Here is a 13460-nt window from a genome sequence, read left to right on the forward strand (position 1 = left end):
ATGCCGATGTCAGCAAATTCGATCTACAAGTATCTTAAGAGCTGTACTAAGTTAGGATTGCTGTATGTTAAATGTAGCAGGATGTTTTAAAACAGTAAAACAGCTGTTAATGAGGTGACAAGCACTGACGTCGAGGACATAGGACACGGTGTCCTTTTTTATTTTGGTCTGAACACCTGTCTATATAATTTTCATATCCACCAAGTAGCAGCTTCACTAAATGGTTCCACAACGCCAAATATCTGAGCTTAGCTGGAAATAAAAATGTTTCTAAATGCGAAGACAGAGTCAAAGATTCCAAGATCACCTACAGGAAGAGTTGTTTCTTGCTTCTTCGGATACAGTCCATGTGGGATTCTCACACTGATGAAATCCAGCTACTGCCTGAGTAGCAGTGGGGTAGGGGGTGACATTGGATAATCCTTAGGCATTGCAGCGTTGCATTACTACCACGGATGCACAACTAAGTGCCTCTTATACCACCTGCACCTATAAGGGGAACCCACAAAGGTCATAAGAAAAAGCTGAAATGATCCTGCAAAAAGAACACGAGTTGGTGGAAGGCTTGGTTTAGCTATTTCAACTTTGGTCAGCCTCAGAGCATCCCCAGCGCTTCTGACTAAGCGGCGAGATGCGAGGAGTGGGGATCCACAGCGAGGATCTGTAGAAAAAATCAGTATAAAAGACACATCTCAGCATCCTGAAAGCCCATCAAGTGCCTGAGCGTTACTTTGAGCCTCCTTCATTTGGCAGGAACGCATGAGAGCCTGGTTAAAGTCCTGAAAAATAATAACCACGTGTTTCGACATCCCGAATTCAGAGCATCCATCAGAACCCACGGACTGACCGCTGCACTCTTAGAAAAGCAAGTTACAGCCCAGTGGCAAACACAAGTCAAAAGGTTCTTCTCCTATTGTTCTTTAGAGAGTGGAGAAACACACAGGCTTTTCGAGGGGTGATTGGAATGCTCTGTTTAGACCCGCGCTGAAATTAGATCATTACTCCAGTTACACTTGGAGACAAGACACGGAGAATTGGCAAGAGAAGGAAAAGCAGCAGCTCAGGCAGAATCGCTCCCGTCATACAGGACACTTCCAACTTCCAGCCCCACCACCCCAAGATGGAAAGTACCGCACAGCAGCTCCACATCGTCTCCGTCTTCCTCGACTGTCTCCGTCGACGAGGATCCGGAAAGAAAAGCCTATTCCCTCCAGAAGGGCAGACGAGTCCCGAACTCGCATCGTGGGATTTGTCTTTGTGTCGTTCTCGCCTCTTTGGCACAGTTTAGCGGTTAGAGCACGGCACAGAATAGCCGGGTCTGATTTCAAAGCCTCCTGAGGCCGAAAGCTCTTCTACCAATCAAGACTACTCTAAGCACCGAGACAAGAACTGCTCACAGGCTCCCATCGGTCTTTCAGCGAGGCATTCCTCCCTGGACAATGCCGGTGGGGGACGAGGAAGGAGATGCCGGGATGGCTCAGCGGCTGGAGCACCCACGCCGCAGCGTTTAGTCTTCGCTTCTGCACATCACCTGCAGCAGTCACCGAATAGAAGGGGTCAGGCTCAGAGAGCGGGGCACGGACAGCAAACCCGTCCCCTTCCCCCGCTGTCTCCGGGACCTGGCACAGCTGAAGTCCCGACCTTCGGGAAGCTGCTGGCGATGCCGGTGACCGGACCCGCGGTGGGCTCTGAGCTGTCCCGCTCTCCCGGGGGACCCAGCGCCTTGTCAGCTCCTTCATTCTCTCCGCAGAGGCCCAGCTCCCGGCTCGGCCGGATTTCCACGCCTCATCCGAAGGAAGAGAAGAGCGGCACCAGTCGGAAAGCGCGTTAATAAAATATACCAAAAAAAATTAAATAAAATGTAATAATAATAAAACAATAACAGCCACTGCCAAGCCACTCCCCAGGCAGTGCGTCCCTCCCGGGCGCGCACGGAGCCTCTCGGTCCCGAGGTGCGGGCGGAACCCGTTTCCCTCCGCCTCCCTCCGCCTTCCTGGTCCGCCCCGCCCCGCCGGAAGCTCCCGGCAGCCTTCCTCCCAGCCGCGGCGGCGGCGGCAGCCCCGGGATCGGCATCGGTATCGCTGACGAGAGGTGGAGCCGTCGCCCGAGCGGGTCCCGGCTCTCGCTCATCCCCCGCGGGCTGACCCCGCTGGCAGCGGCTCTTCCCTCGCTGTCTCTCTCTCTGCTGTCGCTCGAGGTGTCGTCCTCGAGCACCCTTTAATTCGGCCGGAATTCCTCTGTGTGGGGTTTGTGGCAGGCAGGATTTTCTCACGTGTTGAGAGTTTTAGTGGTGCCTGCCTGCTGGCCGCTCCTAGATTCTCCCACTAAAGGAAGCACGTCTGCCCACGCGGACTGCGGGCAGGCGGAGATGTCCTTCAGCAAGAAACATTTTCGTTGCTTATTCCGCGATGAGAGCTCATGCGATAACCGCTCCACTCTCCCAGCCTTGCTCAGTTAACATAAGTGACATCCAGACGCTGGCAGTCGCCCAGGGAGTCCCCGTTTTCCCGGGACACAGCCGGCCCCGAGCCCTGGCCGTGGGCAGAAGGGGCTCTGCCCTGCCCGCTCCTTCGCTGCTCAGCGCTGGGAGGAGCTGAGCTGAAAATCCTCCGAGAAAACACATGAGGCACCCTTACAGGTGGAGGATAAAACGTGGAGAGCAATATTTATGGGTGGCAATCAGCACTGACCCACAGGAAAAGCGGGCGAGGTCGGGGTACGCGCCCAGGCTGGGGACACAAGACAGCCCCTGGGAACGGGGTGTTTCTGGGGCAGGACCTTGGAAAGGATCTCTTCCCAGGGAGCTGGCCGAGCCTACGAGGGCCTGAATCCCCGTTCTTTGCGGATCCATGCGGGTGCTGTCCCGGGGGTGAGGGGAGCTCCGCGTTGTCCCTCCCTGGAAAAGCCGTGCGGGGTCCGGGCACTCTGGGAGCCCGGCTGGCCGATCCCGTTGCTTTCCATTTGTTAAGTTCATTCCCCAGACACCATCAGAGCTGCAGCTCGGGAGCAGATGGTTCCCCTCCGTCCCCAGCTTCATCCCGGACAGATTGCATACAATTTATTAATAACCCAACAGATGCTCGGGCACTTTCCAGCTCAGATTATATTTCCTGATTGCTCAAATCCCGGCGGGGGGGAGCTGTTCGTTTATCTTCCACCGTTCCTCTTTGTGCCTTACCAGCACCGACCCCACAAGGAGGGAAAGGGTGACATTCTTGTGTGTGTGCCCCCGTCCTAATTCAGGGTGTAAGTGTCTGATAACTCAACGAGGTCTGATGCCAGCCTTGGTTCGGCCGTCCCAGCCCCGTGCCCGGGAGAACCGCGGCTCTGTGCTGCCGAGCCTGCCCCGCTTCCCCCGGCACTGCACGGACGGGGCCCTCCGGTGCTGCTGGTGCCCGGCTCGCCAGTGTCTGGCACATGTCGTGATTCCCAGTAAAACATCAGGGACTTACACCCTTTTATTCCAAGGGTTGTGCTAAGTGGGCCGCAAAGAGCCAGGTTCCCCCTCCCGGAGCTGTGGGGATTGCTGTATCCAGGTGAAATTAAAACATCATCGTGAAAAATCGCTCGACACGAACTCCCCCAGCCTTGGGCAGTTCGGTCAGTGAGACAGGCAGAGCTGAGGGCCGGTAACCTCTTCTCCCTCACGAACACAGGGTCTGGAGAGAGGAGTATTTGTAATTTAAGGAGGGGGATGTACAGGAGATATACAGGGCTTATGCCCTGTGAGACCCCTCCCGGAGCAAGATAAAATGCTCTGAGCTCCAGAAAAAGCCATCACAGACCTCTCAGCAATGTTATGTTCAATTTTAATGTATAAAATGGGCTTTTCTTTGCTCTGTAGGGAGAAGCACAAAAGCAGCAGGTTGTTTATCCTACTGAATAAACTAAATGCAGGTCTCTGAGGGATCTTATGCAAACCACTTACCTTGAAACACAACCCCACGGGAAAGTGAGCGATGGAGAGAGGCACAGTTAATGTTTTACATCTTCAAAGCAGCATCCAAGTGCCTGGCTCAGCACCAGCTACCATCAGGTATCAAGGAAGGTAGGGGCTGCAATTGTAATTAGGAATGCAGGAACCACTTTTAAGACATAGGTAACAGGATATTTGGGGCTGGATTTCATTGGAGCCTGAGGCAGGTGTTAACCCTAAAGGCTCAAGGCTAAAATTAGGTTTTGAGGCTGAAGGTTAATTGCTAAAGAGAGAGTTTGGAGGGAAAATGCATTTATTATTAGGACACATGCCACAATGTAGCTTTAAAATAAAAATAGGCAATCACTTCTGCTCAGTGGTAAAAGGCACTTCACTTTCTGTGAATGCAGGTGAGAGACACTCTCAGCAATAACAGCTGAAGAATATTAAAGTCTGTTACATTTTTCATAGCCCTTGACATTTGCAATGTAATTCCACTTCCTTGCCTTCACCAAGCCAAACAGATTTAGTGCAGGGGGGAGTTTTCCTCATTTCAGCCTCTGTAAATAAAGTCAGAGAATGATGTGGTTGCAGGAAAAATAGTTCCTTCCTCCTTGCTCTACAGCAAGAGGGGAGAGCAGCATGAAATGATGGAAAGGGAAATCAGGGTATAAAAGCTGAGGAGGTTGTTAAGATGGCCAGAGTAGAGGATGCAAAGGGGGGGTTGTGGGCTGGCAGAGACTGAGCTCTTTGCAGAATCCCTCTAATACCTTGCACTCAGAACCCACAGCAATTTCACTTCTTATCCAGAGGTTCCCCTAATACCTCAGGTTCCCTGGAATGTCCACCAAAAAGGAAGTGCAGGGAAATTCCAACACCGGTACAGGTTTCCTGGTCAGATAGTAGCTTTTAAATCCAGTTTTTAATGCTTTGTCCATCCTTCTCCCTTGTTTTTACAATAACAATTACAAATATTATCCAATGGCAGAAATTCTTAGAGTTGGTTAAATGAGACAAATCTCTACCCATAGGTCTTTTCTCTCCCTTTGCTGTACACCATTTGTGCAGGTCCTGAAAACCATCTCCTTTATCTTTCACAGGCCTTCCAAATACTTACATCCTCAATGAGTTTTCCTAGGTCCCAGAATAAAGCAAAGAATGAGCGAAACCTGCAACAGCAACAAATCGTTTTCTGGATTGATCAGTGTTCTTCAGTCACTCACCACTTTCTGTCACTGACAAATTGTCACCACAGTGAGTAAATCTTCTTCAGTCACACACATATTTTAATGAATGTTGTAATGACGTGATATGATGTTGTTTTGCTTATTTCTAGTCCTGACCTGCTCATTAATAAACTCGAGAAAAGGAAAATAGAAGCACAACCAAAATAACAGAGTTGCAAAGTAGAACCTTGTGACAAACCAAACTAAAACTGTATGGATTCACTTCCTATATTTCCCCCCTTTGTTCTCATCACGATTGCCTTGTGAATGAAAGGCTCAGCTGTACTATTCATCACTTGGAGGGAAGAAACATCCATAAAGACCAAATGGAATCATCCTCTGAAAGTTTAGCTGGATAAACTTGCAGGAGAGACCTCAATCAGGAACTTCAGCTGTCACCAGAGAAAGGGCACGTGGAAATTTTTGGGGAAGAGGGAAAGAGGTGGGGAACTGGGGCTCCTGCAGCAGTTATTCCAAGTAGGAAAAAATGTTCATTATCTGCAGACTGCTACTACCTGTACAGATTTCTAAACAGGCACAAGTAGTGATGCAGGGCCAGGCTCTGCAGATTGTCCTTGTACAGCTTGACAGGAAGACATTGAAGTTTTCTCTTAGGTACAGATCTGGTGCAAGTCTCTGTCTATATTCTAGACAGAAATGGTTGAACTATAAGTGTTTGCAGAGGCTTGGGCAGTTTGGAAAATTGCTATGACCAGTTGGCCCTCTTCCACATGTCTTAAATCACACTACAGTCTGAGCTAAAACTCTCCTCTCCTCTCCTCTCCTCTCCTCTCCTCTCCTCTCCTCTCCTCTCCTCTCCTCTCCTCTCCTCTCCTCTCCTCTCCTCTCCTCTCCTCTCCTCTCCTCTCCTCTCCTCTCCTCTCCTCTCCTCTCCTCTCCTCTCCTCTCCTCTCCTCTCCTCTCCTCTCCTCTCCTCTCCTCTCCTCTCCTCTCCTCTCCTCTCCTCTCCTCTCCTCTCCTCTCCTCTCCTCTCCTCTCCCTTATATTCCCAAAATTTCCAGTGTTTAAACTCAGATTAGTGATCCTGGCAGTGTCACAGAGACACTTCCTCCTGCTCAAGCAATACCAAAATTACAAGGCTGCCCTATATTTGAGGTGGGAGGCCAAAAATTTGGGTCAGTCAGCAGAGCTTGATGGGTGTGCAACTAATAGAAGGCATGATTGGTGCAGGGCACGCCCGGGCTTTGGGAGATCCCTGGGAAGCCTGGCTCCAAAAGAGAGAAACAAAAAACAGGACAGGTTTGTTTGATAGCTCTGCAGAATATTGCCCTGAGCTGCACAAATGTGTACAAATTGTACACAAATGTGATGCAAATATGGAAGTGTCCAAATTGCCTCATTTCTTGCTGTGGTCACAGCAATGTGTTTGGCTCTTTTGGGTTAATGAAAGAAAAAAATTGTCATCACAGAATCCCAGAATAGTTGTGTTTAGAAGAGATCTCTGGGCAGTACTTGGTGTGTCATGTTGTGTCCCCTTCCTCTGCTCACAGCAGGTTCCTCAGGGCTGAATCCAATCAGTAATTTTACTGTTTGTTTCTTTGGGATCAGCTTCCAGCATTTGAAAGCTGAAAAAAAGGATTTATTTGAAGGGTTTTGCTTGGTTTATTTTGCTGGAGATGTGTCCACATCATTCTTGTTTCAGAGGCCTTTCTGTGTACATGAGCTTAAAAATGTTCCCTGTCTTTGTCAAGCCTGCTGCTTTCTGCTCATCTTTAAGGCAACAACCAGCTGTATGTGTGCCAGAAGCTTTTACTGGGAAAAAACCCATAAAGCAGCAAGCAATCCAGTTAAGCCAATGAATGACAGCACCACAGCCCCAGCCTAGAAAGCACTGAGAGCTGCATCCAGTCTGATGCTTAATTTGCCACCAAAATAAATAAATAAATCATGCCTTAAGCACCCTGAGGTTCATCAGGGAAACAAAAGCCAGTGCAGATTAGCAGATTCCTCACTAGCAACTGGGAGGAAAGGAAAAAAACCCTGGAGCCTGACTCACAGGCTCAGCCCTTGCAACAAATCCAGGCATTACTCTCCTCTATATTTTGCAAACTGCAGGATGTCAGGGGCTGCAAATTTCCAGCAGCCACCCGAGTCAGACTTGCAGCATGGAAAGCTGTCCTTGGCCTCTAATTTTTTTTCTTTCCTCAACATTTTGGTCTCTTTTGGACAAAAGCACACTCAGGTCTGTCCCACAGGAAGATCTGCTGTCTCTTCTCTCTATCCAGGGCTTGGTTCCAAAGGGCTCGCTAGAAAGCTGCAGCTTGAGGGATTCTGCAGCTGCTTTATTTGTTCTGGAGAATATCAGACAATGCTGTTTTCCCAGTTTCTTTGCTAATACAAACTTCTTGTCAGGCTTAGTCCACTGCCTTGTTTACCACTTCATGGCTTTTCCACTGAATCCCAGAAAGAAATCAGACATACAATCCTAATGAAAAGCTCAGCATGTAAAGAGAGAATTTATATTTCAGTTCTTGCCTTTGCTATTGGTTTTACAAGTGATTGCTCATCAGAAACCAATTACCCCAGAAAGACTTGGGTTTGGGTCCCTACTGATGTTAGCAGGATGAATAGCCTCATTTACAGTCTCTCAACTGGAAAACAAAAAGTAATGATAATAAAAAAAAAAAAAGTATTTTCTAATTCTCTCTGCCTCCATTGTAATTCACAAGAAAATTAAACTAATAACTCTCTCTGTGAGCGTGTTATGCAGATGCCAGGAGTCAGGGATAAACGTATGAAACTATCCCAGGGTAAGTCCCCCGGGAAGGAACCTCTGAGCAGACAACTATTATGCCTTGCAACACTCAGGGCTTCTCCAGCAATGCAATCTGTGCAGAGAGGAGGCTGTTTCAATTTCCTTTCTTCTCCCTCCCCCCCCCCCTCCCCTTTTTGGTTGAATTCCACTTGCAGGCAGCAAAAACTTCCATGATTTTTTGCTGGGCTTATTTCTCATCTCCATTTCCCATTTGCATATAGAGGCTGTTTTTTCTTTATGAAAGAAACCATGCCAACAGAATCAAGCTCTTCAGAAATGGCTCCCAGAGTGGTCTTCCTTCCTAATACCTTCAGCAACCAGGCAGGAAGGCTTGGGGGGTGACATGAGAGTCCCCACTGTGTTGCCAAGCTCTGTGCTGTGATTATGCCTGCAGCTCACATCCAAATTTTATATTCATTTTTAAATCATTTTAAAGAAGAGAGAGAATTAAAAAAAAATAAATAAAAAAGGGTGTGATTTGTCTCTGCCCATCTCCACGAGAGGAGGAGTAGGAACAAATTTCTAGCTGCACCCTTGCAAGACTGGGGATGTCTTGCTTGTCCCTGTGATTCCCTGTGTGGTTCCAGCCTGGATTTTGGACAGCACAAGGCTGGGCACAGCAGGGCTCAGGAGGCACGAGCACAGCAGATGGGATGGTCCTGTCCCAGCTGGGTGCTGATGGAGCTGTGCCTCATGTGGGTAACATGGGTGGGGCACCATTTCACCAGGATTTAGGAGTTTTGCAGCCAATCTTCGTGGATCTTTATGGATACACAGGAAAAGAGGAGCAAAATAGGGATACCTGGAAGTGATTGGGTCAGGCTTCTGCTCAAAGCAGGGTCAGATTTGGTTTAAATGCACTAGGGAGCTACAGCAGATATAAAATTTGGACCCAAAAAAGAGGCAGAAAAAAGGGCCAGCGGGTGGGCCCTGCAGTGATAGGAGGAGCCTGCTGGAGTCTGCTCAGATATCAAGGAGCACAACCATCAGGGGTGTGATATCTGAGGGGCATCGAGGGGGTTAAATGGTTCATGTCATGGGGCACAACGAGCCAAGAGGACTCTTGGGGAACAATAGGGAAAGGATTCAGCCCCAGATGATCGTCCTTTTGGTGATCTCCTTACATTCTGGGGCAGCTGTCAGACTGTTTTGCAGGGAGAGATTAAGAGGAAGAGGAGGTTTAGGTAAGCAAGTGGATTATAACATTGCATTTCCTGGAAATAGGAAAAAGATAAATTTTACTTTTAGGAACTAATTTCAGGATTACATTCCTGAAGTTTGGTCTGTTAGGGGATACTCAAATGGCAAATCTTTTCCTCTGATCTCTGATAAAAAGCTAACGTCAGAGAGGTGCTGGGCAAGTCTCCTCTAAATGATATTAAAGAGAGATCAAGAAGGAAAGTGGGGACAAGATGGAATCCTACAGGTGGGATTCAACCTCAGATTAAACTCCTTACATTTAGATCCCTGTGTGGATATGTTCCATCTGTACTCTGGGGAGCTTTGGAGATTTAGTCAATAGAGACTGAACAACTGCAGAGCAAGAGCAGCGATAAATTAATCCTGGAGTCCCAAGCCTTCACCCTCGGCAGTATGAAAAAAATTCCTATCAGCTAAAATACCAAGAAATATGGACATGGGCTTAAAAGTAAACTCATCAAACCAGTGAGGCTCCCCTGTGATGCTACAGCCTAAGCTAACCTCTGAATTTCAGATAGACTCGGGCTGAAAAAGTCCCTGCATTATTGTCTGCACCATGATGAACTCCAGTGCTTTTTAGAGGAAAATTTGGACACAGAAATTGGGTGACTCACTGCAACAGAACAGAACAAATTCAGGCAGCTCATCTTTTCTCTGGGTTCATGTAACAGTTTAACCCCATTTTTTCTATTTCCCATGCAGCCTGCTATCAGAGTCTCTGCATCCTGGCCTCTCAGAAATCCTACAAATGTTCATAATAATTTTCTTGATTGATGGTTGCTTTTCCTGCTTCTATTTCCTTTGTGTGATTTATTTTCTGTGCTGACAAAATGTATGATAAGACACCTCTGGAGATATTTAATGATATTTTCTCTGGTAGACATTATTGAAATGGACGGATTGGATGTGAAGACCTTAGTGAACCTTCTGGGAATCTTTGCTGTCTCTCAGTTACTTCTGATGCATTTTTTTTCACCTGTTGTTGCAGATATTCCTAGCAATGAATTAAAATAAATATCTCATCAGGAATGCCTGCAGATCCTCTGAATGTATTTCTGATAGTTGACTGCACAAATGTTTTATTTTTCAATCCGTTTAACATGAGCTTGTTTGCCCTGCTTCCTGGCGCTGGAGAAGCACTCTGAATCCCGAATGCTGAAATGAAAATCACTGCTATTGTTTAAAACATGCAAAAATGTATCACTTATTCAAATGTAAGATTTGTAAGTCATTGAATTTCATGGGAGAAGAATCATTAGTCAAAGTGCAGGCTGCACTAGGGGTCATATTTAATTTATTTTCAAAGCCTTCATTCGTGCTTTTTGGTCCACTGTGTCATAAGTTATTCAATACACAAAGGTGTCTACTTATGTCTCAAAGTAATTAAGCTGATTAAGTCATATTATCACTAACAAGAAGCATTAATTCCACTTGAGTGAATGCTGCAAAACAGAGCCAGTGACATTTCCACCACTTAAACTGAAAACACATTATAGGCTAACTGGGAAGCAAAAGATTCCCTCAGCCCTGGCCTGTTCTTCCATCTGATCTCTGTGGAGGACTTGGAAACTGATGTTTTCAGAGCAGTGAAAAAGGAAAAGGTGCAAAGGAGCAGAGAAAATCAGCATGTGACAATCATGCAGACGTTTTTCAGTGTGGCACAGGCTAAGTTATTATGACAGAAGCTAAAGGATATTTATTTCTACAAAACATCTACTGAGATCAAAAGGGAAACAGGAGGAAGGGATCCAGCCAGGAGCAGGCTGCTCTGTTGGTGGGTTCAGGGAGACATTTAAGAGGCAATTTGAAAACAAATTTGGATGGATTTTGACCCAGTCTTGAATAAATTAAGGCGTGTTCCAGCATCATGGAGAGGAGAGGAGAGGAGAGGAGAGGAGAGGAGAGGAGAGGAGAGGAGAGGAGAGGAGAGGAGAGGAGGAGAGGAGAGGAGAGGAGAGGAGAGGAGAGGAGAGGAGAGGAGAGGAGAGGAGAGGAGAGGAGAGGAGAGAGAGGAGAGAGAGGAGAGGAGGAAAAATAAAAATAAATTCCTAGCATCTTTGGAGGATCTAATTAACCACCGAGTGCCACAGACTGGGATGGATCCAAGGTCCATGCAGAGGTTCTCATGGATTCTGGCTCTGTCCTGCCAATACCATGCCCTCTGGGAGCTGAGACCCACCTGTACCCATGGCTCTAGCCAGCCTGACCCAGCTGCATGCAGGGTGCTGTGTCCATGCCGAGGTTCTCTGGGGAATTCGCTGGCTGCTTCTTGATTCCGTGCGTGGCAGATGGGAGTAGAACTAAGCATCAGCCCCTCTGGGTCTTTCCCTCTGGCCTCTTTTCTCTCTACCTCTGGATTCGTTCTGTCTCCCTGGGACACATTTTCAAGTCATTACAGAGATACAAGTGATGTTTCCATCTGAGCAGTCTATTCAGCAACAGCAAGAGCACATCCCCCTGTTTGTGCTGGTGCCCAGAAGCGCTGTGTGCCTGCCTCCATGGCCTGGAGCATTTTGCAGCCAACTGCACCACATGGCAGCTTTCCCACTGTCCTAGAAGCAAATCTCAAGCTGGCTGGCAGGTCCCTGAAAGCCAAATTTGCCTCTGGATCTCTGAGAGAGCTGGAACATGTGAGAGGGGCATCCAGAGAGTGTTCTGCTGAGCAGATCTCCAAAGGAACTCTCATGCCCAGTGCATTACCAGGCTACAGAAACCAGCTAATGCTCATCGGCTGTGCAGGAGTGTTAGCACAGGGAGAGTTGTAAAAATAACTAGTTGTAGGGCAAAGACCTTGCATTTTTAATGAGACCCTGTCCCTGTGGGAGATCTTCAAAGGAGAGCTCATCTATTAGACGGACGATTCTGACCAGACATGCCCTTTGAAGAGGGATAGTAGTGTGGTTGAATTAGATTTATGCAAGTCCTCTCTCCCCTAAAACATGTCCCTTTTTATTGTCCTTTTTATCAATATGGTGATTGAAAGGAAAGATTGAAACTGAGCTCTTGTCAGTGCAGGTTTTCCTTCAGCTGAGCAAAAGCAGATACTGGGGCAATGTGGGGTGTTGGGGCCTGGGCTGGGGGCTCTGTTGCTCAAATCCCTTTTGGAAGATGCCTGAACTGAACATGCAAAGCTGGGGGTCAGCAAGAAGTACAGATGTGTATGTGTGTATCTATCATGGTCAGAAGTAATGGAGAGAACATGGAGGCAATTCAGTGGGCATCAGTGAGCCTTGGTAGTAGGGATTAAAAAATGCCAAGAAAATACTCTGGAGAGTGACAGGGGAGGTGGTAAACCTGTCCCCTTGGTTGCTCGACCCCATGATTTTCCAAAGACGGAGATGCAAAATGTCACTTTCAAACACCTATGGTTTTTGGGGGTCAGCTTTGAGATCAGTTTCCCTTTGGGAAGCCACACCTGGGAATCTGATACAAAAAACCAGTTCCATGTGCTCATTTAGCCCTTGGATGCCATGAAGCACAGGATGTGCTGGGTGCTTTTGCTGTGTGAGCTGGAACACAGTGAGCAGCTGGGCCCTCCTGCAGAGGGCTGCAGTCCTCTCCCGGTGCCTGACCAGCACCACCTAAAAATGCAGGGGAGATACTGCCAGAGTTAATCCAGGAGGGGGAGAAGCTTGCTGTCCTGCAGGGAGTCAGGACCGTTTGATGCTTTTATTACTTCTTGAGGCTGTTATTAATCTTATTGTATCACTTTACATAATTCCCTTGTTCTTTTGAAGCACTGGAACAGGCTAATACTGTGCAGAGGTCTCAGGGTAGCTGTTTGGGGTTCTTTTTTACCCTTAACACTCTCTGGAGACCCTTGAAGAATGCACTTGGCAGCATAAAATCCTTCATCCTACCATCTAATTGGTTCAGGGAATATTTCATCTACCCGCAGTGAGCTGGCAGATGTGAGCTGGGACTGAAGTCACCGGAAGCAGCCAGGTCCCTTTCATGTCCAAAGCTTTGTCCTCCCGGGCCCCTGGCTCCCACGAGGCCCCTTTGAGTGCTCCCAGCCCCTGCTTCCACTGAAGAGCACATTGCCCACTTGCAGACAAGGACTTCTCTGGGTTAATCCCAAAAGCCGCATTGCAGCCTCCCCAAGCCAGCCACCGGCAAGCTCAGGGCATCAGAAGGACAACCATGGCCCGGCCACCTCAGGAGGCCAAGTGCTTCCCTCATCAAGCCAAGAAGCATCCTACCAACAGACACAGGCTTGCCTATCCTCAGGGAGCTGGCTACACCTGGCACAGACCCGGGTTATCTCTGTGGCCCCCGAGGCAAGCTGCTGGGTGCCTATCCAGGGGAAAGGGTAAATTAACCAGAGAAAGCACCGTCACAA

The 13460-nt window shown here is 48.0% G+C and overlaps 1 long non-coding RNA gene across 1 annotated transcript; it reads left to right on the plus strand.

Annotated features, from left to right (window-relative positions):
* The first annotated feature begins 2885 nt into the window (after window positions 1-2885).
* On the plus strand, window positions 2886-10277 carry LOC137482806 (uncharacterized). The gene is made up of 3 exons (XR_011004219.1): window positions 2886-4048; window positions 5017-5170; window positions 9999-10277. It is a non-coding gene; the product is annotated as an uncharacterized lncRNA (long non-coding RNA).
* The last annotated feature ends 3183 nt before the right edge of the window (window positions 10278-13460 follow it).

This window comes from Anomalospiza imberbis, chromosome 15, assembly GCF_031753505.1.
Source record: "Anomalospiza imberbis isolate Cuckoo-Finch-1a 21T00152 chromosome 15, ASM3175350v1, whole genome shotgun sequence".
NCBI classification, from domain to species: domain Eukaryota; kingdom Metazoa; phylum Chordata; class Aves; order Passeriformes; family Viduidae; genus Anomalospiza; species Anomalospiza imberbis.